Raw genomic sequence first — 27,675 nt, forward strand, 5'->3', positions numbered from 1 at the left:
AGCTTTCCTCTCATTTCTATTTGCAGGGGATATTTTTTTCCATCCCATTTCTTCAGTATGTGTGTCTTTAGATGCTTAACTTTGATGAGTTAGTAGTAAAGGTGTGGCTCAAGAACTGTCACATCATGTGGAGAAAGCAGCAATGGAATATTAAGCAATGGCTGTTACCAGTATCACCAAACCAGACTGTTTCAGTAAAGGAGGAAGAGACTCCCCAACCCAAAACTGCTGCAAACACTTGCCCTGCAAGTCCTGGAATTTCAGATGCCTATGTCCCTGATTGACCTGAGCTTCCTGGTCAGAGCAACCTGGAGGGGTTGATGCCTGTCTTTGGAATTAATCATGGGACTCTCAGACAGCCTCATGATGCCCAGCAGACACATCTCTGAGTGTCTGGGGGGGTGGGTTTCTGGTCCTCTTGAGGTCTTTATTCCTGTGACATAGATTGATTTGTGTAATTATATCCCTTAGCTAGAGAAGATGATCTCAGTAGCTTAGATATATATCTCTTCCTCAAGGGGCCTCTGCTGAGGGGGATTGACAAATCTTCAGTATGGCTTCTGCCCCAACCACACAGCTCCAAATTAAAGCCTGAGCAGCAGAAAAGTACCTCTAATCACTGTCAATGGGTAGACTCAAACATAGATAGATCAGACCTCATGAGTTAATCTTTTTCTGTAAGAAGAAACTCTCCACCTTTCCTCATTGCCCATGTTTTCCATCTTCCCTTTGAGTGCTTCCTCACACAAATTTCTGAATCAAACACAGTTATTAGGTGATTTGGGAAGAATAACAGTAACCAATTAGTTTTTCCTAACTTTTTACTTTCCCCAAATTGAGCTTAGTTCATTGAAAGCACTCCAACCAAAGTCAGTACAAGTTAAGAATGCCTATTCCCTATGGGCTTTTTTTGCCTTTAAAAAAATTAGATTGTTCACAAGGCAGGGTTTATAAACCTATGGGCAACATACAACTCCTGTGCTCTGTAAACCCTTCCATTAAGGAGGAAAAATGTGTTTCCAAGATTTTGCCATAACTTTGGTATTGACAAGGACAGCTTAATTCATTAATTTATATATTTATAGTTTAGCTATAAAATAAGAAAATGTAATAAAGTTGATTTTAAAAATTCTTAGGAATCAGGTAGGTAATAAAAAATATTCAGTGGAAGACTTGGAAAAACCAAGTTGAGAAAATCTCGCATGGAGTTGAATAAAGAGAAAAAAGGAGTGAAACTTTTTAATATCGTTATAAGATTTTAATGTCTTTATAGATTTAGATTAAGGATATTTCCAAATACTGAGAATGGAGAAAGAGGTAGCAGAAGTTATCAAAGAATAAAACGCAAGAATGCCCCTAAAAATGTAGGGCATGATTACCGAGTCCAGGTGAATAAAGGCTCAGACAAAGGTGTATTACTGTAAACTTTCAGATACCAAGAATAAATAAATAGTAATTCCTAAAAAAAAACAAGACTAACAACCCAATAAAATATGTCCAAGACATTTGAGCAGACAAGAATATATATATGGCAAATAAATGTATGAAAACGTGTTCAAATGTTGAGATGTACATTAAAACTCCAAGGAGATATCACTACACACCTACTGGTATGGCTAAATTTGAAGACTGATCACACCAACTCTTCACAAGGGTATGGAGCAACTAGAACCCTCATTTACTACTGGTCAGAATGCAATATTGTACAATCAACTTCGAAAACTTTTTCAGCGGTTTGGCAATAAAGTTTTGTAAGAATAAACTACAGATAAATTAAAGAAAAATAATTTATGGGAAAAGCAGAGCAAGGAAAACTACAAGTGATGAATGTGAATTAAAACAGAAGACAATATTAAAAGCAAAGAGATGGCTATAATGAGAAGTGCATGGCTTCCAATATCAGTATATTGATATCCAATATGGGTTCCAATATCAGTATATTGAAAACTGGCTGCTCTACTGGTTAGAGACTTGACCTTGAAAAACTTACTTATCTTCCCTGATCTTTAGTCGTGTATAAATTTGATATACTTGAATGGAGAGATTTATATTTTTTAATGAAAATGAGGAGGATGGATAAAGATTAAAATTTGTTTATGGTGAAGTAGTACTTAGAACACATGCATCATCCCCTGGGAGAAACCATATTTGATCACCTGGATTACAGGGCCCTTCACTATGTTCTGCACATCCCCTGTGTCACCCTTGCCATAGCTTTCATCACATGTGTTTTTTCATTGTTTTTTGGATGGTTTTCTGATCATTAGACTTTGAGCTCTTTCTTTGAGAACTCATATCCAGAATGAACCATTTTTAAGTCCTTAGAGCCTGCCTAGCTTAGAGCCCAGAGGCAGATTCCCAGCAGGTGATTAGAGATTTTTTTTTGTCTGCATGTTTATGACACATGCAACTCACTTAACCAAGTATAACCATGATAACAACAGCAGTCTACTGAAAATAATACTTTGCAAGTGAGATATCATAGGAAATCTCTCTTCCAATCTTCTGTTTGAAGGGTTTGTGGCCTTCATTACACACTGTCCAGAAGTGTCCAGTAGAAACATACTCTATACCTTTATGTTCATAATGAATCTTGGACACTTTGCTCAGATCAGCCCTCAGTTAAGGACTGTGTTAGCTAATTCACTGATTTTCCTCTGTACAAAGGGACTGAAACCACGCCTGGCCATCAGCAAATATTTTTGAACGACCATGACACTGCTAATCTGGTTATTTTAGTATTTAAATGTGAGGCTTAAATGCCAATCAGCCTTGTATCAGCAGAGCCAAGTATGTGAACCCAGTGATCAGTGGACATGGGAAATCCAGTGGACCTATTTTCACTCTCATAATTAGTCTTTTCTGCTTGGTTGACTCTTTTTTTTTTTCGCGGTACGCGGGCCTCTCACTGTTGCGGCCTCTCCCGTTGCGGAGCACAGGCTCCAGACGTGCTGGCTCAGCGGTTATGGCTCACGGGCCCACCCGCTTCGCGGCATGTGGGATCCTCCCGGACCGGGGCACGAACCCGTGTCCCCTGCATCGGCAGGCGGACTCTCAACCACTGCGCCACCAGGGAAGCCCTGCTTGGTTGACTCTTGATTCTAGGCTACCCCATTCACTGTTTTAATTGTTGTTTTGTGGGTCCCTTGCCTGTGTTCCTTCTTTATTCTTGAAGTGTTTTTCTATGTATGTGTCTATTTCTCCAACTAGAGTGTGCTATCCCTCATGGCAAGTACTGTGTGACATTGGTCTTTTCATTTCCAGCATTCCAGATATTTCCTGAGACATGGAGACATTAATTCATGTTTAATTAATTAATTAATCCTTTATAATGACTCTGGTAAGAAAAGAATCTCCTCTGTTTTGGAGTCATTATTGTATATGTTATGTTTATTGGCACCATACATATGTGACCTCTTGTTCTGTGCCAGACACTGTAGGGGAGTCACTCTCCCTTGGTGCCCTGGTGACCTTGCATGTCCCCACTTAGGCCAAGGATGCAAGACTATACTGCAGGCAGATCCGAATCTGGCAGAACACATTGTGATTCCTCTGGGAGCAAGGAGAGATAAGCAGCCTGGTGGGAGTTGCCACTAGGCAGTCTCTCAACTGCTTCCCTACCTTGCTGGAGGTTGACATAAGGTCCTTTTTTAAAATTTTTTTAGATCTTTATTGGAGTATACTTGCTTTACAATGGTGTGTTAGTATCTGTTTTATAACAAAGTGAATCAGTTATACATAAACATATGTTCCCATATCTCTTCCCTCTTGCGTCTCCCTCCCTCCCACCCTCCCAATCCCACCCCTCCAGGCGGTCACAAAGCACCGAGCTGATCTCCCTGTGCTATGCGGCTGCTTCCCACTAGCTATCTACCTTATGTTTGGTAGTGTATATATGTCCATGCCTCTCTGTCGCTTTGTCACAGCTTAACCTTCCCCCTCCCCATATCCTCAAGTCCATTCTCTAGTAGGTCTCTGTCTTTATTCCTGTCTTACCCCTAGGTTCTTCATGACATCTTTTTTTCTTAAATTCCATATATATGTGTTAGCATATAGTATTTGTCTTTCTCTTTCTGACTTACTTCACTCTGTATGACAGACTCTAGGTCTATCCACCTCATTACAAATAGCTCAATTTCGTTTCTTTTTATGGCTGAGTAATATTCCATTGTATATATGTGCCACATCTTCTTTATCCATTCATCAGATGATGGGCACTTAGGTTGTTTCCATCTCTGGGCTATTGTAAATAGAGCTGCAATGAACATTTTGGTACATGACTCTTTTTGAATTATGGTTTTCTCAGGGTATATGCCCAGTAGTGGGATTGCTGGGTCATACGGTAGTTCTATTTGTACTTTTGTAAGGAACCTCCATACTGTTCTCCATAGTGGCTATACCAATTCACATTCCCACCAGCAGTGCAAGAGTGTTCCCTTTTCTCCACACCCTCTCCAGCATTTATTTTTATTTTTTAACATCTTTATTGGGGTATAATTGCTTTACAATGGTGTGTTAGTTTCTGCTTTATAACAAAGTGAATCAGTTATACGTATAAATATGTTTCCATATCTCTTCCCTCTTGCATCTCCCTCCCTCCCACCCTCCGTATCCCATCCCTCCAGGCGGTCACAAAGAACCGAGCTGATAACCCTGTGCTACGTGGCTGCTTCCCACTAGCTATCTACCTTACGTTTGGTAGTGTATATATGTCCATGACTCTCTCTCGCTTTGTCACAGCTCACCCTTCCCCTTCCCCATATCCTCAAGTCCGTTCTCTAGTAGGTCTGTGTCTTTATTCCTGTCTTACCCCTAGGTTCTTCATGACATTTTTTCCCTTAAATTCCATGTATATGTGTTAGCATACGGTATTTGTCTTTCTCTTTCTGACTTACTTCACTCTCTGTGACAGACTCTATGTCTATCCACATCATGACAAATAGCTCAATTTCGTTTCTTTTTATGGTTGAGTAATATTCCATTGTATATATGTGCCACATCCTCTTTATCCATTCATCTGATGATGGGCACGTAGGTTGTTTCCATCTCCGGGCTATTGTAAATAGAGCTGCAATGAATATTTTGGTACATGACTCTTTTTGAATTATGTTTTTCTCAGGGTATAAGCCCAGTAGTGGGATTGCTGGGTCATATGGTAGTTCTATTTTTAGTTTTTTAAGGAACCTCCATACTGTTTTCCATAGTGGCTGTACCAATTCACATTCCCACCAGCAGTTCTGCAGTGTTCCCCATTCTCCACACCCTCTCCAGCATTTATTGTTTCTAGATTTTTTGATGGTGGCCATTCTGACTGGTGTGAGATGATATCTCATTGTAGTTTTGGTTTGCATTTCCCTAATGATTAGTGATGTTGAGCATTCTTTCATGTGTTTGTTGGCAGTCTGTATATCTTCTTTGGAGAAATGTCTATTTAGGACTTCTGCCCAATTTTGGATTGCGTTGTTTTTTTTGAGCTGCATGAGCTTCTTGTAAATTTTGGAAATTATTCTTTTGTCAGTTGCTTCATTTGCAAATATTTTCTCCCATTCTGAGGGTTGTCTTTTGGTCTTGTTTATGGTTTCCTTTGCTGTGCAAAAGCTTTGAAGTTTCATTAGGTCCCATTTGTTTATTTTTGTTTTTATTTCCATTTCTCTAGGAGGTGGGTCAAAAAGGATCTTGCTGTGATTTATGTCATAGAGTGTTCTGCCTATATTTTCCTCTAAGAGTTTGATGGTGTCTGGCCTTACATTTAGGTCTGTACTCCATTTTGAGCTTATTTTTGTGTATGGTGTTAGGGAGTGATCTAATCTCATACTTTTACATGTACCTGTCCACTTTTCCCAGCACCATTTATTGAAAAGGCTGTCCTTTTTCCACTATATATTCCTGCCTCATTTATCAAAGATAAGGTGACCATATGTGCGTGGGTTTAGCTCTGGCTTTTCTATCCTTTTCCATTGATCTATCTTTCTGTTATTGTGCCAGTACCATACTGTCTTGATTACTGTAGCTTTGTAGTATAGTCTGAAGTCAGGGAGCCTGATTCCTCCAGCTCTGTTTTTCATTCTCAAGATTGCTTTGGCTATTCGGGGTCTTTTGTGTTTCTGTACAAATTGTGAAATTTTTTGTTCTAATTCTGTGAAAAATGCCAGTGGTAGTGTGATAGTGATTGCATTGAATCTGTAGATTGATTTGCGTAGTAGAGTCATTTTCAAAATGTTGATTCTTCCAATCCAAGAACATGGTAAATCTCTCCATCTATTTGTATCAGCTTTACTTTCTTTCATCAGTGTCTTATAATTTTCTGCATACAGGTCTTTTGTCTCCTTAGGTAGGTTTATTCCTAGATATTATATTCTTTTTGTTGCAGTGGTAAATGGGAGTGTTTTCTTCATTTCACTTTCAGATTTTTCATCATTAGTTTATAGGAATGCCAGAGATTTCTGTGCATTAATTTTGTATCCTGCAACTTTTCCAAATTCATTGATTAGCTCTAGTAGTTTTCTGATAGCATCTTTAGGATTCTCTATGTATAGTATCATGTCATTTGCAAACAGTGACAGCTTTAATTCTTCTTTTCCGATTTGGATTCCTTGTATTTCCTTTTCTTCTTTGATTGCTGTGGCTAAAACTTCCAAAACTATGTTGAATAAGAGTGGTGAGAGTGGGCAACCTTGTCTTGTTCCTGATCTTAGTGGAAATGCTTTCAGTTTTTTACCATTGAGGACGATGTTGGCTGTGGGTTTGTCATATATGGCCTTTATTATGTTGAGGAAAGTTCCCTCTATGCCTACTTTCTGCAGGGTTTTTATCATAAATTGGTGTTGAATTTTGTCGAAAGCTTTCTCTGCATCTATTGAGATGATCATATGTTTTTTCTCCTTCAATTTGTTAATATGGTTTATCACATTGATTGATTTGCATATATTGAAGAATCCTTGCTTTCCCGGAATAAAACCCCACTTGATCATGGTGTATGATCCTTTTAATGTGCTGTTGGATTCTGTTTGCTATTATTTTGTTGAGGATTTTTGCATCTATGTTCATCAGTGATATTGGCCTTTAGTTTTCTTTCTCTGTGACATCCTTGTTTGGTTTTGGTATCAAGGTCATGGTGGCTTCGTAGAATGAGTTTGGGAGTGTTCCTACCTCTGCTATATTTTGGAAGAGTTTGAGAAGGATAGGTGTTAGCTCTTCTCTAAATGTTTGATAGAATTCGCCTGTGAAGCCATCTGCTCCGGGGCTTTTGTTTGTTGGTATATTTTTAATCACAGTTTCAGTTTCAGTGCTTGTGACTGGTCTGTACATATTTTCTATTTCTTCCTGATTCAGTCTTGCCAGGTTGTGCATTTCTAAGAATTTGTCATTTTCTTCCAGGTTGTCCATTTTATTGGCGTAGGGTTGCTTGTAGTAATCTCTCATGATCTTTTGTATTTCTGCAGTGTCAGTTGTAACTTCTCCTTTTTCATTTCTAATTCTATTGATTTGAGTCTTCTCCCTTTGTTTTTGATGAGTCTGGCTAATGCTTTCTCCATTTTTTTATATTCTCAAAGAACCAGCTTTTAGTTTCATTGATCTTTGCTATCGTTTCCTTCATTTCTTTTTCACTTATTTCTGATCTGTTCTTTATGATTTCTTTCCTTCTGCTAATTTTGCGGGGTTTTGTTTTTCTTTCTCTAATTGCTTTAGGTGCAAGGTTAGGTTGTTTATTCGAGATGCTTCCTGTTTTTTAAGGTATAATTGTATTCTATAAACTTCCCTCTTAGAACTGCTTTTGCTGTATCCCATAGGTTTAGGTCGTAATGTCTCCATTGCCATTTGTTTCTAGGTATTTTTTAAATTTCTTCTTTGATTTCTTCAGTGAACACTTCATTATTAAGTAGTGTATTGTTTAGCCTCCATGTGTTTGTATTTTTTACAGATCTTTTCCTGTAATTGATATCTAGTTTCATAGCGTTGTGGTCGGAAAAGACACTTGATAAAATTTTAATTTTCTTAAATTTACCAAGGCTTGATTTGTGACACAAGATATGATCTATCCTGGAGAATGTTCCATGAGCACTTGAGAAAAATGTGTATTCTGTCATTTTTGGATGGAACGTCCTATAAATATCAATTAAGTCCATATTGTTAATGTATCATTTAAAGCTTGTATTTCCTTATTTATTTTCATTTTGGATGATCGGTCCATTGGTGAAAGTGGGGTGTTAAAGTCCCCTACTATGAATGTGTTACTGTTGATTTCCCCTTTTATGGCTGTTAGTATTTGCCTTATGTATTGGGATGCCCCTATGTTGGGTGCATAAATATTTACAATTGTTATATCTTCTTCTTGGAGTGATCCCTTGATCATTATGTAGTGTCCTTCTTTGTGTCTTATAAGAGTCATTATTTTAAAGTCTATTTTGTCTGATATGAGAATTGCTACTCCAGCTTTCTTTTGGTTTCCATTTGCATGGCATATCTTTTTCCATCCCCCTGCTTTCAGTCTGTATGTGTCTCTAGGTCTGAAGTGGGTCTCTTTTAGGGAGCATATATATGGGTCTATTTTTATATCCATTCAGCCAATCTGTGTCTTTTGGTGGGAGCATTTACTCCATTTATATTTAAGGTAATTATCGATATGTATGGTCCTATTCCCATTTTCTTAGCTGTTTTCGGTTCGTTATTGTAGGTCTTTTCCTTGTTTTGTGTTTCTTGCCTAGAGAAGTTCCTTTAGCATTTGTTGTAAATCTGGTTTGGTGGTGCAGAAGTCTCTCAGCTTTTGCTTGTCTGTAAAGGTTTTAATTTCTCCATCAAATCTGAATGAGATCCTTGCTGGGTAATCTTGGTTGCAGGTTTTTCTCTTTCATCACTTTAAATATGCCCTGCCACTCCCTTCTGGCTTGCAGAGTTTCTGCTGAGAGTTTAGCTGTTAACCTTATGGGGATTCATTTGTGTGTTATTTGTTGTTTTTCTCTTGCCGCTTTTAATATGCTTTCTTTGTATTTAATTTTTGACATTTTATTAATATGTATCTTGGCGTATTTCTACTTGAATTTATCCTGTATGGGACTCTCTGTGCTTCCTGGACTTGATTAACTATTTCCTTTCCCATATTAGGGAAGTTTTCAACTATAATCTCTTCAAATATTTTCCCAGTCCCTTCCTTTTTCTCTTCCTCTTCTGGAACTCCTATAATTCGAATGTTGGTGTGTTTAATGTTGTCCCAGAGGTCTCTGAGACTGTCCTCAGTTCTTTTCATTCTTTTTTGTTTATTCTGCTCTGCAGTAGTTATTTCCACTATTTTATCCTCCAGGTCACTTATCCGTTCTTCTGCATCAGTTATTCAGCTATTGATTCCATCTAGAGTATTTTTAGTTTCATTTATTGTGTTGTTCATTATTGTTTGTTTCATCTTTAGTTCTTCTAGGTCCTTGTTAAATGTTTTTTGCATTTTGTCTATTCTATTTCCAAGATTTTGGATCACCTTTACTATCATTATTCTGAATTCTTTTTCAGGTAGACTGCTTATTTCCTCTTCATTTGTTAGGTGGTGGGTTTTTATTTTGCTCCTTCATCTGCTGTGTGTTTTTCTGTCTTCTCATATTGCTTATCTTACTGTGTTTGGGGTCTCCTAGTTGCAGGCTGCAGGTTCGTAGTTCCTGTTGTTTTTGGTATCTGTCACCAATGGCTAAGTTTGGTTCAGTGGGTTGTGTAGGCTTCCTGGTGGAGGGGACTAGTGCTTGTGTTCTGGTGGATGAGGCTGGATATTGTCTTTCTGGTGGGCAGCTGTACGTCTGGTGGTGTGTTTTGGGGTGTTTGTGGACTTCTTATGATTTTAGGCAGCCTCTCTGCTAATGGGTGTGGTTGTGTTCCTGTCTTGATAGTTGTTTGGCATAGGTTGTCTAGCACTGTGGATTGCTGGTCGTTGAGTGAAGCTGGGTGCTGGTGTTGAGATGGAGATATCTGGGAGATTTTCACCGTTTGATGTTATGTGGAGTTGGGAGGCCTCTTGTGTACCAGTGTCCTGTATTTGGCTCTCCCACCTCAGAGGCATGCACTGACTCTGGGCTGTAGCACCAAGAGCCTTTCATCCACACAGCTCAGAAAAAAAAGAGAGAAAAAGTAGAAAGAAAGAAATAGTAGAAGTAGAAAGAAAAAAGAAAGAAAGAAAGAATGAGAAAGAAAGAAAGAAAGAAAAGAAGAAAGAAAGAAAGGACGGAGAGAGAGAGGGAAGGAGGAAGGCAGGAAGGAAGGAGGGAAGGAAGGAGAAAAAGAAAGAAAGAAAGAAGATAAAGTAAAATAAAATAAAGTAAGTTAAAATATAGTAAAGTTATTAAAATAAAAACTAATTATTAGACAAAAGAAAGAAAAAATATTTAAAAAAATCAGCAATACAGATGGAGAGAACCCTAAGACAAATGGTGGAAGCAAAACTATACAGACAAAATCTCACACAGAAGCATGCACAAACACACTCACAAAAAGAGGAAAAGGGGGGAAAAAATCATAAACTTTGCTCTCAAAATCCACCGCCTCAATTTGGGAAGATTCATTGTCTAAAGGAGGGAAGGAAGGAAAGAAAGAAAGAAAGAAGACAAAGTAGAATAAAATAATTAAAATAAAAAGTAATTATTAAGAAAAAAATTAAAAAACAAACAATAGGGCTTCCCTGGTGGTGCAGTGTTTGAGAGTCCGCCTACCGATGCAGGGGACACAGGTTCGTGCCCTGGTCCAGGAAGATCCCACATGCCACGGAGCAGCTGGGCCTGTGAGCCATGGCCGCTGAGCCTGCGTGTCTGGAGCCTGTGCTCTGCAACGGGAGAGGCCACAACAGTGAGAGGCCCGCGTACCGCAAAAAAAAAAAAAAAAAAAAAAAAAAAAAAAGGACGGATAGAACACTAGGAAAAATGGGGGAAGCAAATCTATACAGACAAAATCTCACACAGAAGCATACACATGCACACTCACAAAAAGAGGAAAAGGGGAAAAAATCATAAATCTTGCTCTCAAAGTCCACCTCCTCAATTTGGGATGATTCATTGTCTATTGATGTATTCTACAGATCCAGGGTACATCAAGTTGATTGTGGAGTTTTAATCTGCTGCTTCTGAGGCTGCTGGGAGAGATTTCCCTTTCTCTTCTTTGTTCTCACAGCTCCCATGGCCTCAGCTTTGGATTTGGCCCCGCCTCTGCGTGTAGGTCACGGAGGGCCTCTATTCTTCACTCAGACAGGACGGGGTTAAAGGAGCAGCTCCTTTGGGGACTCTGGCTCACTCAGGCGGTGTGACGTTGCACCAGCCTGGGGCGCGCCAAGCATTCTCCCGGGACCCTGGCAGTGGCGGGCTGCACAGGCTCCCTGGAAGAGAGGTGTGGATAGTGACCTGTGCTCGCACACAGGCTCCTTGGTGGCTGCAGCAGTAGCCTTAGCGTCTCATGCCCCATCTCTGGGGTCTGCCCTTTTAGCCGCGGCTCGCGCCCATCTCTGGAGCTCCCTTAAGCAGCATTCTTAATCCCCTGTCCTCGCGCACCAGGAAACAAAGGGGGAAGAAAAAGTCTCTTTCCTCTTCGGCAGGTCCAGACTTTACCACGGACTCCCTCCCGGCTAGCCGTGGTGCACTATTCCCCTGCAGGCTGTGTTCACACCGCCAACGCCAGTCCTCTCCCTGCGCTCCGACCGAAGCCCGAGCCTCAGCCCCCAGCCCCGCCCGCCCCGGCGGGTGAGCAGACAAGCCTCTCTGGCTGGTGAGTGCTGGTCAGCCCTGATTCTTTTTTTTTTTCCAAAAAGAAGAAAAAGACAAAAAAAATGGATGGATAGAACCCTAGGACAAATGATGGAAGCAAAGCTATACAGACAAAATCTCACACAGAAGCATACACATACACACTCACAAAAAGAGGAAAAATCATAAATCTTGCTCTCAAAGTCCACCTCCTTAATCTGGGATGATTCGTTGTCTATTCATGTATTTCCCAGATGCAGGGTACATCAAGTTGATTGTGGAGCTTTAATCCGCTGCTTCTGAGCCTGCTGGGAGAGATTTCCCTTTCTCTTCTTTGTTCTCACAGCTCCCAGGGGCTCATATTTGGATTTGGCCCCAACTGTGCGTGTCGGTCGATGGAGGGCATCTGATTTTCGCTCAGAAAGGACGGGGTTAAAGGAGGAGCTGTTTCTGGGACTCTGGCTCACTCAGGCCTGGGGAAGGCAGGGGCACGGTGTGCTGGGAGAGCCTGCGACCGCAGAGGCCGTCATGACGTTGCACCAGCCTGAGGCGCTCCGTGCGCTCTCCCTGGGAAGTAGTCCCTGAATCCCGGGACCATGGCAGTGGCAGGCTGCAGAGGCTCCCCGGAAGGGGAGTGTGGATAGTGACCTGTGCTCGCACACAGGCTTCTCTGTGGCGGCAGCAGCAGCCTTGGCATCTCATGCCTGTCTCAGGGGTCAGCGCTTTTAGCCGCGGCTGGCGCCCGTCTCTGGAGCTCCTTTAAGCAGCACTCTTAATCCACTGTCCTCATTCACCAGGAAAAACAGAGGGAAGGAAAAGTAACTTGCCTCTTCGGCAGGTCCAGATATTTCCCCAGACTCCATGCCGGTTAGCTGTGGTGCACTAACCCCCTGCAGGCTGTGTTCACGCCACCAACCCCAGTCCTCTCCCTGTGCTCCGACCGAAGCCCAAGCCTCAGCTCCCAGCCCTGCCCGCCCTGGAGGGTGAGCAGACAAGCCTCTCGGGCTGGTCAGTGCCAGTCGGCACCGATCCTCTGTGGGGGAATCTCCCCAATTTGCCCTCCGCACCCCTGTTGCTGTGCTCTCCTCCGCACTTCCAAAGCTTTCCCCCTCCGCCACCCAGAGCCTCCGCCCGCGAAGGGGCTTCGTAGTGTGTGGAAACCTTTCCTCCTTCACAGCTCCCTCCCACTGGTGCAGGTCCCGTACCTATCCTTTTCTCTCTGTTTATTCTTTTTTCTTTTGCCGAATCCAGGTACGTGGGGAGATTCTTGCCTTTCGGAAGGTCTGAGGTCTTCTGACAGTGTTCACTAGGTGTTATGTAGGAGTTGTTCCACGTGTAGATGTATTTCTGGTGTGTCTTTGGGGAGGTAGGTGATCTCCGCGTCTTACCCTTCCGCCATCTTCCCCTCGTCCCTGACATATGGTTCTTATTCATCCATCTCCCTCTTTTCAATTGAGTACAGGATGCTCCTCCTTGCTCCACCTTAGAGTACAGCTGTGGTCTACAGAACTGCTCAGTGCCTTAGGGTACAGCTGTGGGCTCCTCACCAGCAGAGAGACTCACCACCTGTGGTGTCTATCACTGAGCATCTCCGATTCTGCATCATGCTGTGGGACTAGGGACATAGGGAGTTGACACAATGCTGATCTTGCTTTTGCTGCCATAAGAAACATTTTAGATCTATTTGGGGTAGTTGTCTCCTTACCAGTCAAATCAATGGACATGTGGTAACTCAATCTAAAAACTTCAATAGTACACTTTATGGCCCTGTTAGCCACCACAGTGGTGTTTAAGGAATGCCTAACCACTTGACAGAGACTGTGGTATTGAGTTGTGTGGAGCACAAACTTAAGCCCATAGCAGGACTTTAAGGCAGCATTTGCCAGGTCTCTGTCATTTGTAAAACAACTTTAAAGTTGATGCCATGTCTGATAACTACATAACTTATTTAAATCAAATCAGTTTCTTGGGTCAAATTCATTTATAAAGTTAACCTATTATCCCAACCTGAAATTCAAAAGCAATATCATTTGCTACAGATGTAACTGCAAAAAGTAAAAAAAATGAACATTTAAACAAAAACACAGAATATAATTAATGGATAATATCCATTTGTACTGTAACTCCTTCTCTCTCTCTCTCCATATGTATCTGTGTATTTGTGTGTGTGTGTGTGTGTGTGTGTGTGTGTGTGTATGTCAGCTCACTTTTTCTTCACGGCAGTACTTTACTGTAAATATTAGATTATAATTTCTATTTTAGAAATAGATAAATACACCCAACGAATTTAAGTATTTTCCATCATCACACAGCCAGTATGTCAGAGCCAGGATTGAAACCAATGGCTATTTCATGCCATAGCTTTTATGGAGACAGAGTAGGTAGGACCCAAGTAATTTTCCCTCAGCAGGTCCCTCTGGTTCATTTCACTTTTTTTCTACCTAATCCTTCCATCCAGTTCTACAACCTAGGAACCTCGCACGTATTTTGTGGAAAATTAGGATACTCCAAATTTAGACACATTTTTCAATTGGACCACAGATTTTCAGTCCTGTGTTTGATCAGGTAAATATTTCTAAACTTCTGTAAGAGGGAGGAGTAATTGCTGTTTATAATCCCCTGCCATTCTATAAGCAGAGTAGATTTTGAATGTAGTACTTTGTTGCAGAAGTGTTTTATTGAGGTGTAAGGGGCTCAGAGATGTAATGTAAAAATGTAATGTAATTTATCACATTAACCAATTAATGCAGAAATAAGGTCCTATGATTTCAAGAGATGCACTGTAAGTGTTCGATGAAATTCTACATATATTCAAGTTTAGTATACTTAGCAAAACAGGAACAGAATGAAACTTCCTTATTTTGATAAAGTGTACCTATGAAAAAGCACAGTAAACATTATACTGAAATGTGAAAACTTTTCCATTTCTGATCAGGATAAAGACAGGTATATCCACTAGTAAATAATATTGGAGGGTCCTGTCCAATGCCATAAATGAGAAGAAGAAATAAAAGGTATACTGTTCAAAATGGCAAAACCAGAACATTATTCAAAGATGATATGATTGTGTTATTTTTCAAATCCAAAAGGATCAATAGATAAACTTCTGGAATTAATAAGCATATTTAGCAAAGTTGCTGGACAATAAGTCAGTTCACATTTTTTCTCTATATACAGTCTCAAATACTTAAAAACTTGCAAAAAGATACAATTTTCAAAAACATCAAATACCTAGGAATACATTTAATAAAATTATGCAAGAATTCTTTGAAGAAAGTTGTAAAACTTTATTGAGAGATGGTTAACAGTCAAATTTCCAACATAGGGGCAGCGTACTTGGCTTCAGTCTACTTTTGTTTAAATCCGTGATTGCCCTTCACCTATAATAAAAAGAAAATCGAGGCAAATTACTTTGCAGAACTTTATTTAGATGACTATAGCTATACACAGGACACTACAGTTTTGATGGATTAAAGCCAGTCCCTAGGGGCGACCCTTTGGCTTACATCCAGTTAACTTCTGTAAAGATATTGAAGGTAAACTTTTAGTCATATAAACAGCAATTTGAATCACATCAATTATTAGTGCAATAAGGAAACAAGGAGACTGTTCCAGTTCAGTGCAAATTTAATCAAATTAAATTATTTAAAGGTAGGTATAGGTAGAAAGGGAAAAATAACATACTTTCAGTAATAATCCAACCAAACAAAAACCTAAGGAAAAATATGTTTTCACGTGAAATAATATTTTGAATATAAGATGTGCTTGGAACTACCTAAGCAAAGTAAACAGAAAGGCCATTATTGCATTTGTTTTGTCTCTATTTTGGAAAAATGCAAAAATGTTTCTTTGGGATAGTTTAGTCTTTATGTAGCTGTTTTAAGTAGGGTAAACATTTGTCCCCATTATCACCCAAACTGTTGTCTCTACACACTTAAAAGCATTCCCATTTACACACAAAAAATTACATGTCCACAGTAGTTTTAAACCATTACCACCATAGGTGACATCAAAATATAAACTGATGTTTATTATAATGGGTTATGTGAAAAGCAGGCCTTTATAAAATATCTGAAAATTATTAGTTGTTGACTAAATGACTTATACTCCAAAGTCAGAAAATACTTTTGGATCTTATAACGCAATATAAATTTGATCCAATTTGTTCCCATCTTTGATGGCTTAATATGACGGTCACTGTGGTCTGAACTGTCTTTCTAATAAACTTTGTATGTGAAGTCTGTTATTAAAATAGCCATAATGCTACCTCTATGTTAAAATATATATAATATTGTAGAAAAAAGAAACCCCATAATTTGCATCTTAATGGATAACCAACCTGCTTCTGGTTTTTCAATGGGCTCTAGACTTGGTAGAATCTCCTCCTTGACATCAGGACCATCCCCAGGCTTATCCACAGTCTTCAGCAGAGCCAGTTCCTGTTGATCAGCTTCCATAGCAGGCCCTTAAAAATAAAAGTGTCACTATTTTAAGAAGTAAAACCATGAAATATGAATAAGGAAATAATAGTCATTCCCTCATCATTATGAAATAAAGGTCTATATACTCGTATGGTAATAAATGTGATGCATAAGTATCCCAAGAGCATTAGCTTCAGGAGTCTCTTGCCAGAAAAAAGGAAAAAAGTTGTTCAAACATTACCCTTTCCTTCCTTACTCCAGGCTACCCCCAGAAAACTAAATTGTCCCTTTTGTACTTAGCTGTTATTGTACTTGTATATTAAATCAGTGATTTGTTAGGGTCTTTCTGACTAGATTATAAGTTTCAGACAGAAATTAGGTCTCTCTTTGGCACTGAGACTCCAAGCACTTAGTACATTACATGGCATGAGCAGGCACTAATAAATGTTGTGTGGGAAAAAGTCTTTAAAAAATGAAGATATCAGCAAAATGGCAGGTTTGGTAGTCCCACAATTTCATTCTCCCATAGAAACATAAAAAAAAAGCACTCAGAAACTGGCTGAACAAACTATATAGGAGATCTGTAATGCACTCAAAGGTTAACGTATGAAAGCCCAATCAAGAAAAAGCCACTTTCTGAAGGCTAGGAACATTTTCTGACAATTTTACTTGTCTTCACTCAACATTTTCCCCAGAGTAGTAGCAAGAATTGTTTGAAATATTTTTCTAATGTTTCTTTCCTCTTGTTTCCGGTGGGTCATAATGCATGATGTACAAATACAACTCCACCACCCATAGGCCCACAAGGACTCTTATTCTCTCTCTTTTCACCTTGAGCCACAGGTGCTCCTTCACCTTCAATGTCCTGAGCAGGTATAGTATCCTAATTCTCAGATGGTGGTTCCTCTAGTTGAGGTGGTTTATCACTGGGCTGCTGAGCCTAGGGGTGTGATTTTGTTCACAAATTTTAAAAATCAATAATTTATGAATGTATATAATACATACATATATTTAATCATAAGTCTAAATATATTTTCCAACAATAATATACACACACACAATTTTTTTCTTAATAAAATTGTTACTCTTCTCACAGACACAAGCTGTTTTAATCTACACTGAAATGGATGTGTGTAATCCATTATTGATAAGTATAGGACAAAAGATAGGAAACTTAAGAGCACACCCATCCAGAAAAGAACAGAATTTAATCGTCCTGGGTCAATGTTTCTTTCATGAGATTCCATTATCATTTTTTATCAATATGGAAGACCATATGAGTGTATATATACTAGTTCAACAACAATAAATAAATAGATTCTGGTAATAGAAAACATTAAATGTTGAAGCACTCACAACCAGAGGCCCAACCACCTGGGCTCTCTTCTTCCTGCAGATTTGTTTTTTCTTCTTACATGCCCACTCATATTTCTCACTGGAAAAGAAATATTATAATTTGAAAACTACATGTAAGAGGATAGCTATATATGAACACTATGACAAAATGCTTATTTGTACTTTAAAACCAAATAAGCCTTTGTTTATGTGTGTAGCAACAAACAGGCATAGAAATCACCTTAAGACACATGGTGAAAGAATGGGGGCTTTCCTAATGAGGTTTCATTTCACAACTGGACTCATCATGAAAACACTAGAGAATTAGAACTTGAGTGAATACTGGTTTTGCCATACCACATTTACTATGCACATGCCTGCAACCCCCAAATAAACTTTTGTGGGAAAGCATAGACAGGTTCATTCTTTTACATAATGCCTGTGGCTGCTTTCTCAAAGAACGACTTGCCCACTTCTCCCTTGGCACCCTGTTCAGGGCACTACAAATCTCGGTATGCAGTCACAACCCCACAGTGGTCCGACTTCTAGGCCTTTCCTGTACCGTCTGCCCTGCCTCCTGCCTGGGGCCCCAGTGCAGACTCCGGATTCTGTCCTCTGTCGTCAGTTTCAGGGCCACCAGGACCAAGATACCTCAAATAGCACCCCTAAGACTCACCCCTCTTTCATCTGACCCTCTGCCTTCCACCGCCCACCACCCTCCCTCTCCCGCCACCAGTACGAGAGCCATGGCAGCCACGACACCTATGAGGAGATGGACGATGACCTCGAGGACCTTCCTCCACAGATGCTACAGATCACACCATTCAACTCACAGGAAGCACGCTGGCTTCCCCTCACACTCACCCCTAACTCCAGGGAATACTGCTATGAGTACTGGCTGAGTTTCACTCAGCAAAGACCTCTGCTGGCACAGCAATTGACACAGAAGATGGACGGCAAGGCGCATGCGTGTCAACGGACTAGCTTGAGCCACAAACGACGTTCACAAAAACATGCATGCATAGCAGTGTGCATGCACAGGGAGTAGGTCTTGTGTGGCACAGCCTGAGGATTTCCCACTGCTGCAGAGAGACCTGGAAGTTCAGGCCCTCCTAAGGCCCAAAATGGACTTCAAAGAACTTTTGTTTTTCCTACCAACTTTTCTTCCATGTCTAGTAACTTTGGGGAAGCTCAGCCCCAGGCTACTCTTAGGGAAGGATGTGCCTTAGAAAAATCCACCCTGATAGAAATAAATATTAAGGATTTTAATACCACTTTTAGACATGCTTTATTCAATAATTTCCTTTACTGCTGCTTGAGTTTTCTGTCATGCTTTCAATGAGCTTGCCCACTCCAATAAAATAGACACAATTAGTCTTTTTTGGTTGCATTATTGTGTATTCAAACCCTTGATTGACCTGGACAAAGTAGAGTTAGGGATTAATCATAATTTCTTGAACTCTCATTTCTCCCACAGATTTGAAATGGCTCTTTCATTATCGTCCACATTCCCATTCATTCTGTAATTCACTCCTTTCAATTTTCTTCCATTTCACTCTTTGTCTATACTTGTACCACTACAATCCTATTTTAATGGTTATAGATTAATTATATTTGAAGCACTAATACTCCCTCTCATTACTTCTACTTCCCCTGGATTTTCTAGCACTCTTATCTTTCCGATGAACATTGTCATCTTATCCAAAATATTCCCGTTGAGATACTAACTGGTATTGCATATAACTTACAAGTTTATTTAGGGAAAAATGCCATTTTTAATGATTTTTATATTAACCTCATGGAACAATTTTTTTAAATGAAGGATTTACAATATTACATTAGTGCCAGGTGTGCAAAGCAGTGATTCAATATTTTTATAGATTATTTATGCTCATTTAAAAATATTAAAAAATAATGTCTATATTTCCCTGTGCTGTGCAATAGATGTATGCTGCTCACTTATTTTATAAAAGGTAGATTGTCTCTTAATTCCCCACTCTAGTTAGCCCCTCCCCTTCCCTCTCCTTATCGATAACCATTAGTTAGTTCTCTATATCTCTCAGTTGTTTCGGTTTCACATATACATTCATTTCTATTATTTTTTAGATTCCACATATAATGGGTATCATGATTATCTTTCTCTATCTGATTTATTTCACTAAGCATAATACTCTCTAGGTCCATCCACACTGCAGCAAATGGCGGTACCTCATTATTTTTTATGGTTGAGTAATATTCCATTGTATGTATTGAGATATACTACATCTTCTTAATCCAATTGTCTGTTGATTGGCACTTCAGTTGCTTCTATTTCTTTGCTATTGTAAATAATGTTTCTATGAATATTGCGGTGTATGTATATTTCCAAATTACTGTTTTCATTTTTCTTCCAGTTATATACCCAGCAGTGGAATTGCTAGATCATATGGTAGTTCTATTTTTTGTTTTTTGAGGAAGTTCCATAGTTTTCCATGGCAGGTGCACCAATTTACATTCCAACCAAAGATATACTAGGGCTCTCTTTTCTCCACATCCTCACCAATATCTGTTATTTGTAGAGTTTTTGAGGATAGCCTTTCTGATATGTATGAGGTGATATCACATTGTGGTTTTGTTTTCATTTCTCTGAGAATTAGCAATGTTGGGCATTTTTTCATGTGCCTATGGTCATTTGTATATATTCTTGGGAAAAATGTCTATTCAGGTCTGGCAATTTTTAATCAAGTTTTTTTTGTTTTGATATTGAGCCCTATGAGCTGAATATATATATTGGATATTAAGCCCATATTGGTTTTATCATTTGCAAATATAGTTTTCCCATTCAGTAGCTCGTGTTTTCAGCTTGTTCTTGATTTCCTTTGCAGTGTGAATCTTTTAAGTTTAATTAGGTACCATTTATTTATTTTTGCTTTTGTTCCTTTTGCCTTAGGAGATATATCCAAAAAAATTGCTAACGTTTATGATAAAGAGTGTTCTCCCTACCTTTTCTTCTAAGAGTTCTATGGTTGCTTGTCTTACATTTAGGCCTTTAATCCGTTTTGAGTTTATTTTTCTATAGGTGTGAGAAAATATTCTAATTTCATTGTCATAGATTAATTGACCATAATTGCGTGGGTTAATTTCTGGGTTCTCTATTCTGTTCCATTGATTTATATATTGTATTTTTGATACTACTATACTGTTTTGATCACTGTGGCTTTGTAGTATATTTGGAAATCAGGAAGCTATCTACATCTTGCTTTGTTCTTTTTGCTCAAGATTGCTTTGGGAATTCATAAATCCATATACATTTTAGGATTATTTGCTCTAGTTCTGTGAAAAATGCCATGGGTATTTTTAATAGTGAGTTCATTAAATCTGTAGACTGCTTCTGGTAGTATGGACAGTTTAACATTAATTCTTCCAGTCCATGATGACAGGCTACAAATCCATTTTTTTGCATCATCTTATTTAACATCTATTTTTTAATAGTTTTCAAATTATAGGTTTTTCACTTCCTGGGCTAAGTTTATTCCTCAGTATTATTCCTCAGGTTGTTTCCTTAATTTCTCTTTCATTTTTAAAATTATTATGCTGCTTAATTTTTTTAAGTTTTATTGAAGTATAGTTGATTTACAATGTTGTGTGAATTCCTTCTGTACAGCAAAGTGACTCGGTTTTATATATATATATATATATGTGTATGTATATAAATGTTTTCATATTCTTTTCCATTATGGTTTGTCACAGGACCTATTTTTTTAATTTAATGTTTGTTTTATACTGGAGTATAGTTGATTTACAATGTTGCATTAGTTTCAGGTATACAGCAAGGTGATTCAGTGATACATATACATATATCCCTTAGTTTTAAGATTATTTTCCCTCATGAATTATTACAGAATATTAGGTAGAGTTCCCTGTGCTATACAGTAAGACCTTACTGACTATATATTATATGCATAGTCATGTGTATATGTTAATCCCAAACTTCTAATTGAACCCTGCCCCCAACTTTCCCCTTTGGTAACCATAAGTTTGATTTCTAAGCCTATTTATGTTTTCTAAATAAGTTCATTTATTTCATTTCTTTTGGATTCCACATGTAAGTGATATCATATGATATTTGACCTTCTCTGTCGACTTACTTCACTTAATATAATAATCACTAGGTCCATCCATGTTATTGCAAATGACATTATTTCATTTTTCCATGGCTGAGTAGTAGTCCATTGTATATATGTACCACATCTTCTTTATCCATTCCTCTGTCAGTGGACATTTAGGTTGCTTCCATATCTTGGTGATTGTAAATAGTGCATCTATGAACATTGGGGTGCATGTATCTTTTTGAATTATGATGTTCTCTAGATATATGCCCAGGGGAGGGATTGCTGGATCATATGGTAGTTCTATTTTTAGTTTTTTAAGGAACCTCCATACTGTTGTCCATAGTGGTTTTACCAATTTACATTCCCACCAACAATGTAGGAGGGTTCCCTTTTCCCACACCCTCTCTAGCACTTAATGTTTGTAGAGTTTTTGATGATAGCCATTCTGACTAGTGTGAAGTGATACCTCATTGTAGTTTTGGTTTGCATTTCTCTAACGATTAGAGATGTTGAGCATCATTTCATGTGATTTTTGGCAATGTATCTTCTTTAGAGTAATGTCTGTTTAGGTATCTTGCCCATTTTTTTATTGGGTTGCTTGCTTTTTTGATATTGAGCTGCATGAGCTGTTTCTATTTTGGAGATTCATCCCTTGTTTGTCGCTTTGTTTGCAAATATTTTCTCCCATTCTTTGGGCTGTCTTTTCATTTTGTTTATGGTGTGCTTTGATGTGCAATATATTTTAAGTTTAATGAAGTCCATTTTGTTTACTTTTGTTATCATTTTCTTTACTCTAGGAGGTGGATGCTAAAAGATATTGCTGCAATTTATGTCAAAAAGTGTCCTCTCCCTATGTTTGCTTTTAAGAGTTTTATAGTGTCTGGTCTTACATTTAGGTGTTTCCTTCATTTTGAGTTTATTTTAGTGTATGGTGTGAGGGAGTGTTCCAATTCCATTCTTTTACATGTAGCTGTCCAGTTTTCCCAGCATCACTTATTGAAGTGACTGTCTTTACTCCTTTGCATATTCTTGCCTCCTCAGCCATAGATTAATTGACTATAGATGTATGGGTTTACTTCTAGGATTTCTATCCTTTTCCATTGATCTATATTTTTGTTTTTGTGCCAGTACCAGACTCTTTTGATGACTATATCTTTCTAGTATATTCTGAGGTCAGGGGGCCTGATTCATGTAGCTCCATTTTTCTTTCTCAGATTATTTAGGGTCTTTTGTACTTCTCTACAAATTAAAAAATTTTGTTCTACTTCTGTGAAAAATACCATTGGTAATTTGATAGGGATTGTACTGCATTTCTAAGTTGCTTTGGTTAGTACAGTCATTTTCACAATGTTGATTCTTCCAATCCAAGAACATGGTATATCTCTCCATCTATTTGTATCAGCTTTACTTTCTTTCATCAGTGTCTTATAAATTTCTGCATACAGGTCTTTTGTCTCCTTAGGTAGGTTTATTCCTAGATATTTTATTCTTTTTGTTGCAATGGTAAATGGGAGTGTTTTCTTGATTTCACTTTCAGATTTTTCATCATTAGTGTATAGGAATGCCAGAGATTTCTGTGCATTAATTTTGTATCCTGCTACTTTACCAAATTCATTGATTAGCTCTAGTAATTTTCTGTTAGCATCTTTAGTATTCTTTATGTATAGTATCATGTCATCTGCAAACAGTGACAGCTTTAATTCTTCTTTTCCGATTTGGATTCTTTTTTTTCCTTTTCTTCTCTTATTGCTGTGGCTACAACTTCCAAAACTATGTTGAATAAGAATGGTGAGAGTGGGCAACCTTGTCTTGTTTATGATCTTAGTGGAAATGCTTTCAGTTTTTCAACATTGAGGATGATGTTGGCTGTGGGTTTGTCATATATGGCCTTTATTATGTTGGGGAAAGTTCCCTCTATGCCTACTTTCTGCAGGGTTTTTATCATAAATCGGTGTTGAATTTTGTTGAAAGCTTTCTCTGCATCTATTGAGATGATCATATGGTTTTTCTCCTTCGTTTGTTAATATGGTTTGTCGCCTTGATTGATTTGCATATATTGAAGAATCCTTGCATTCCTGGAATAAACCCCACTTGATCATGGTGTATGATCCTTTAAATGTGCTGTTGGATTCTGTTTGCTAGTATTTTGTTGAGGATTTTTGCACCTATGTTCATCAGTGATATTGGTCTGTAGTTTTCTTTCTTTGTGACATCCTTGTCTGGTTTTGGTGTCAACGTGATGGTCGCCTCGTAGAAAGAGTTTGGGAGTGTTCCTCCCTCAGCTATATTTTGGAAGTGTTTAAGAAGGATAGGTGTTAGCTCTTCTCTAAATGTTTGATAGAATTCGCCTGTGAAGCCATCTGCTCCGGGGCTTTTGTTTGTTGGTAGATTTTTAATCACAGTTTCAGTTTCAGTGCTTGTGATTGGTCTGTTCATATTTTCTATTTCTTCCTGATTCAGTCCTTGCAGGTTGTGCATTTCTAAGAATTTGTCCATGTCTTCCAGGTTGTCCATTTTATTGGCATAGAGTTGCTTGTATTAATCTCTCATGATCTTTTGTATTTCTGGAGTGTCAGTTGTTACTTCTCCTTTTTCATTTCTAATTCTATTGATTTGAGTGTTCTCCATTTTTTCCTTGATGAGTCTGGCTAATGGTTTCTCAATATTGTTTATCTTCTCAAAGAACCAGCTTTTAGTTTTATTGATCTTTGCTATCATTTCCTTCATTTCTTTTTCATTTATTTCTGATCTGATCTTTATGATTTCTTTCCTTCTGCTAACTTTGGGGTTTTTTGTTCTTCTTTCTCTAATTGCTTTAGGTGCAAGTTTATATTCTTTATGCGAGATGTTTCCTGTTTCTTAAGGTAGGATTGTATTGCTATAAACTTCCCTCTTACAACTGCTTTTGCTGCATCCCATAGATTTTCGGTCGTCATGTGTCCATTGTCATTTGTTTCTAGGTATTTTTTTTTATTTCCTCATTGATTTCTTTGGTGATCACTTCGCTAATGAGTAGTGTATTGTTTAGCCTCCATGTGTTTGTAATTTTTAAAGATCTTTTCCTCTAATTGATATCTAGTCTCATAGTGTTGTGGTCGGAAAAGATACTTGATACAATTTCAATGTTAAATTAACCTAGGCTTGATTTGTGACCCATGATATGATCTGTACTGGATAATGTTCCATGAGCACTTGAGAAAAGTGTGTATTCTGTTGTTTTTGGATGGAATGTCCTATAAATATGAATTAAGTCCATCTTGTTTAATGTATCATTTAAATCTTGTGTTTCCTTATTTATTTTCATTTTGGATGATCTGTCCATGAGTGAAAGTGGGGTGTTAAAGTCCCATACTATGAATGTGTTACTGTCGATTTCCCCTTTTATGGCTGTTAGTTTTTGCCTTATGTATTGAGGTGCTCCTATGTTGGGTGCATAAATATTTACAATTGTTATATCTTCTTCTTGTTTCACTCCTTTGATCATTATGTAGTGTCCTTTTTTGCCTCTTCTAATAGTCTTTATTTTAAGGTCTATTTTGTCTGATATGAGAATTGCTACTCCAGCTTTCTTTTGGTTTCCATTTGCGTGGAATATCTTTTTCCATCCCCTTACTTTCAGTCTGTATGTGTCTCAAGGTCCGAAGTGGGTCTCTTGTAGACAGAATATATATGGGTCTTGTTTTTGTATCCATTCAGCCAATCTGTGTCTTTTGGTGGGAGCATTTAATCCATTTGCATTTAAGGTAATTATCTATATGTATGTTCCTATTCCCATTTTCTTAGCTGTTTTGGGTTCGTTATTGTAGGTCTTTTCCATGTTTTGTGTTTCTTCCTAGAGAAATTCCTTTAGCATTTGTTGTAAAGCTGGTTTGGTGGTGCTGAACTCTCTTAACTTTTGCTTGTCTGTAAAGATTTTAATTTCTCCATCAAATCTGAATGAGATCCTTGTTGAGTAGAGTAATCTTGGTTGCAGGTTTTTCTCCTTCATTACTTTAAATATGTCCTACCAGTCCCTTCTGGCTTGCAGTGTTTCTGCTGAAAGGTCAGCTGTTAACTTTATGGGGATTCCCTTGTGTGTTATTTGTTGTTTTTCCCTTGCTGCTTGTAATATATTTTCTTTGTATTTAATTTTTGACAGTTTGATTAATATGTGTCTTGGCATATTTCTCCTTGGATTTATCCTGTATGGGACTCTCTGTGATTCCTAGACTTGACTAACTCTTTCCTTTCCCATATAAGGGAAGTTTTCAACTATAATCTCTTCAAATATTTTCTCAGTCCCTTTCTTTTTCTCCTCTTCTTCTGGAAACCCTATAATTCGAATGTTGGTGTGTTTAATGTTGTCCCAGAGGTCTCTGAGACTGTCCTCAGTTCTTTTCATTCGTTTTTCTGTATTCTACTCTGCAGTAGTTATTTCCACTATTTTATCTTCCAGGTCACTTATCCGTTCTTCTGCCTCAGTTATTCTGCTCTTGATCCCATCTAGAGTATTTTTCATTTCATTTGTTGTGTTGTTCATCGTTGCTTGTTTTATCTTTAGTTCTTCTAGGTCCTTGTTAAATGTTTCTTGCATTTTGTCTATTCTATTTCCAAGATTTTGGATCATCTTTACTATCATTATTCTGAATTCTTTTTCAGGTAGACTGATTATTTCCTATTCATTTATTAGATCTGGTGGGTTTTTATCTTGCTCCTTCATCTTCTGTGTGTTTTTCTGTCTTTTCATTTTGCTTATATTACAGTGTTTGTCGTATCCTTTTTGCCGGCTGCAGGTTCGTAATTCCCGTTGTTTTTGGTGTCTGTCCCCAGTGGCTAAAGTTGGTTCAGTGGGTTATGTAGTCTGCCTTGTGGAGGGAACTAGTTCCTGTGTTCTGGAGGATGAGGCTGGATCTTGTCTTTCTGCTGGGCCCGTCCATGTCTCTTTGTGTGTTTTGGGGTGTCTGTGGATTGATTATGATTTTAGGGAGCCTCTCTGCTAATGGGTGGGGGTTGTTTTCCTGTCTTGCTAGTTGTTTGGCATAGGGTGTCCAGCACTGTAGCTTGCTGGTCGTTGAGTGAAGCTGGGTGCTGGTGCTGTGATTGAGATCTCTGGGAGTTTTTTGCCATTTGATATTATGTGGAGCTGGGAGGTCTCTTGTGGACCTGTGTCCTGAAATTGGCTCTCCCACCTCAGAGGCACAGCACTGACTTCTGGCTTCAGCACAAAGAGCCTTTCATCTACACGGCTCAGAATAAAAGTGAGAATAAGAAGAAAGAAAGAAAGAAAGAAAGAAAGAAAGAAAGAAAGAAAAAAGGAGGGAGCGAGGGAGGGAGGGAGGGAAGGAAGGATGGAAGGAGGGAGGGAAAGAAGGAAAGAAAGAAAGAAGATAAAGTAAAATAAAGTAAGATAAAATAAAATAATGTTATTAGAATAAAAAGTAGTTAATAAGAAAAACATTAAAAAAAAAAACAGACAGAGAGAACCCTAGGACAAATGGTGGAAGCAAAGCTATACAGACAAAATCTCACACAGAAGCACACACATACACACTCACAAAAAGATGAAAAGGGGAAAAAAATCATAAATCTTGCTCTCAAAGTCCATCTCCTCAATTTGGCATGATTCGTTGTCTATTCATGTATTCCACAGATGCAGGGTACATCAAGTTGATTTTGGAGCTTTAATCCGCTGCTTCTGAGGCTGCTGGGAGAGATTTCCCTTTCTTTTCTTTTTCTCACAGCTCCCAGGTCTCCGCTTTGGATTTGGCCCCGCCTCTGTGTGTAGGTCGCTGGAGGGCGTCTGTTCTTCTCTCACACAGGACGGAGTTAAAGGAGCAGCTGCTTCGGTGACTCTGGCTCACTCAGGCCGGGGGGAAGGAGGGGTATGGAGTGCCGGGTTAGCCTGCAGCGGCAGAGGCCGGCGTGACGTTGCACCAGCCTTAGGCGCGCCGTGCGTTCTCCCGGGGAAATTGTCCCTGGATCCTGGGACCCTGGCAGTGATGGGTTGCACAGGCTCCCCGGAAGGGGGGTGTTGATAGTGACCTGCTCTCGCACACAGGGTTCTTGGTGGCGGCAGCAGCAGCCTTATTGTCTCATGCCCGTCTCTGAGGTCCGTGGTTTTAGCTGCGGCTCGCTCCCATCTCT

The sequence above is a fragment of the Monodon monoceros genome, unplaced genomic scaffold (assembly GCF_005190385.1).
Source record: "Monodon monoceros isolate NGI ecotype Baffin Bay Population unplaced genomic scaffold, NGI_Narwhal_1 Super_Scaffold_22, whole genome shotgun sequence".
Lineage (NCBI taxonomy): Eukaryota > Metazoa > Chordata > Mammalia > Artiodactyla > Monodontidae > Monodon > Monodon monoceros.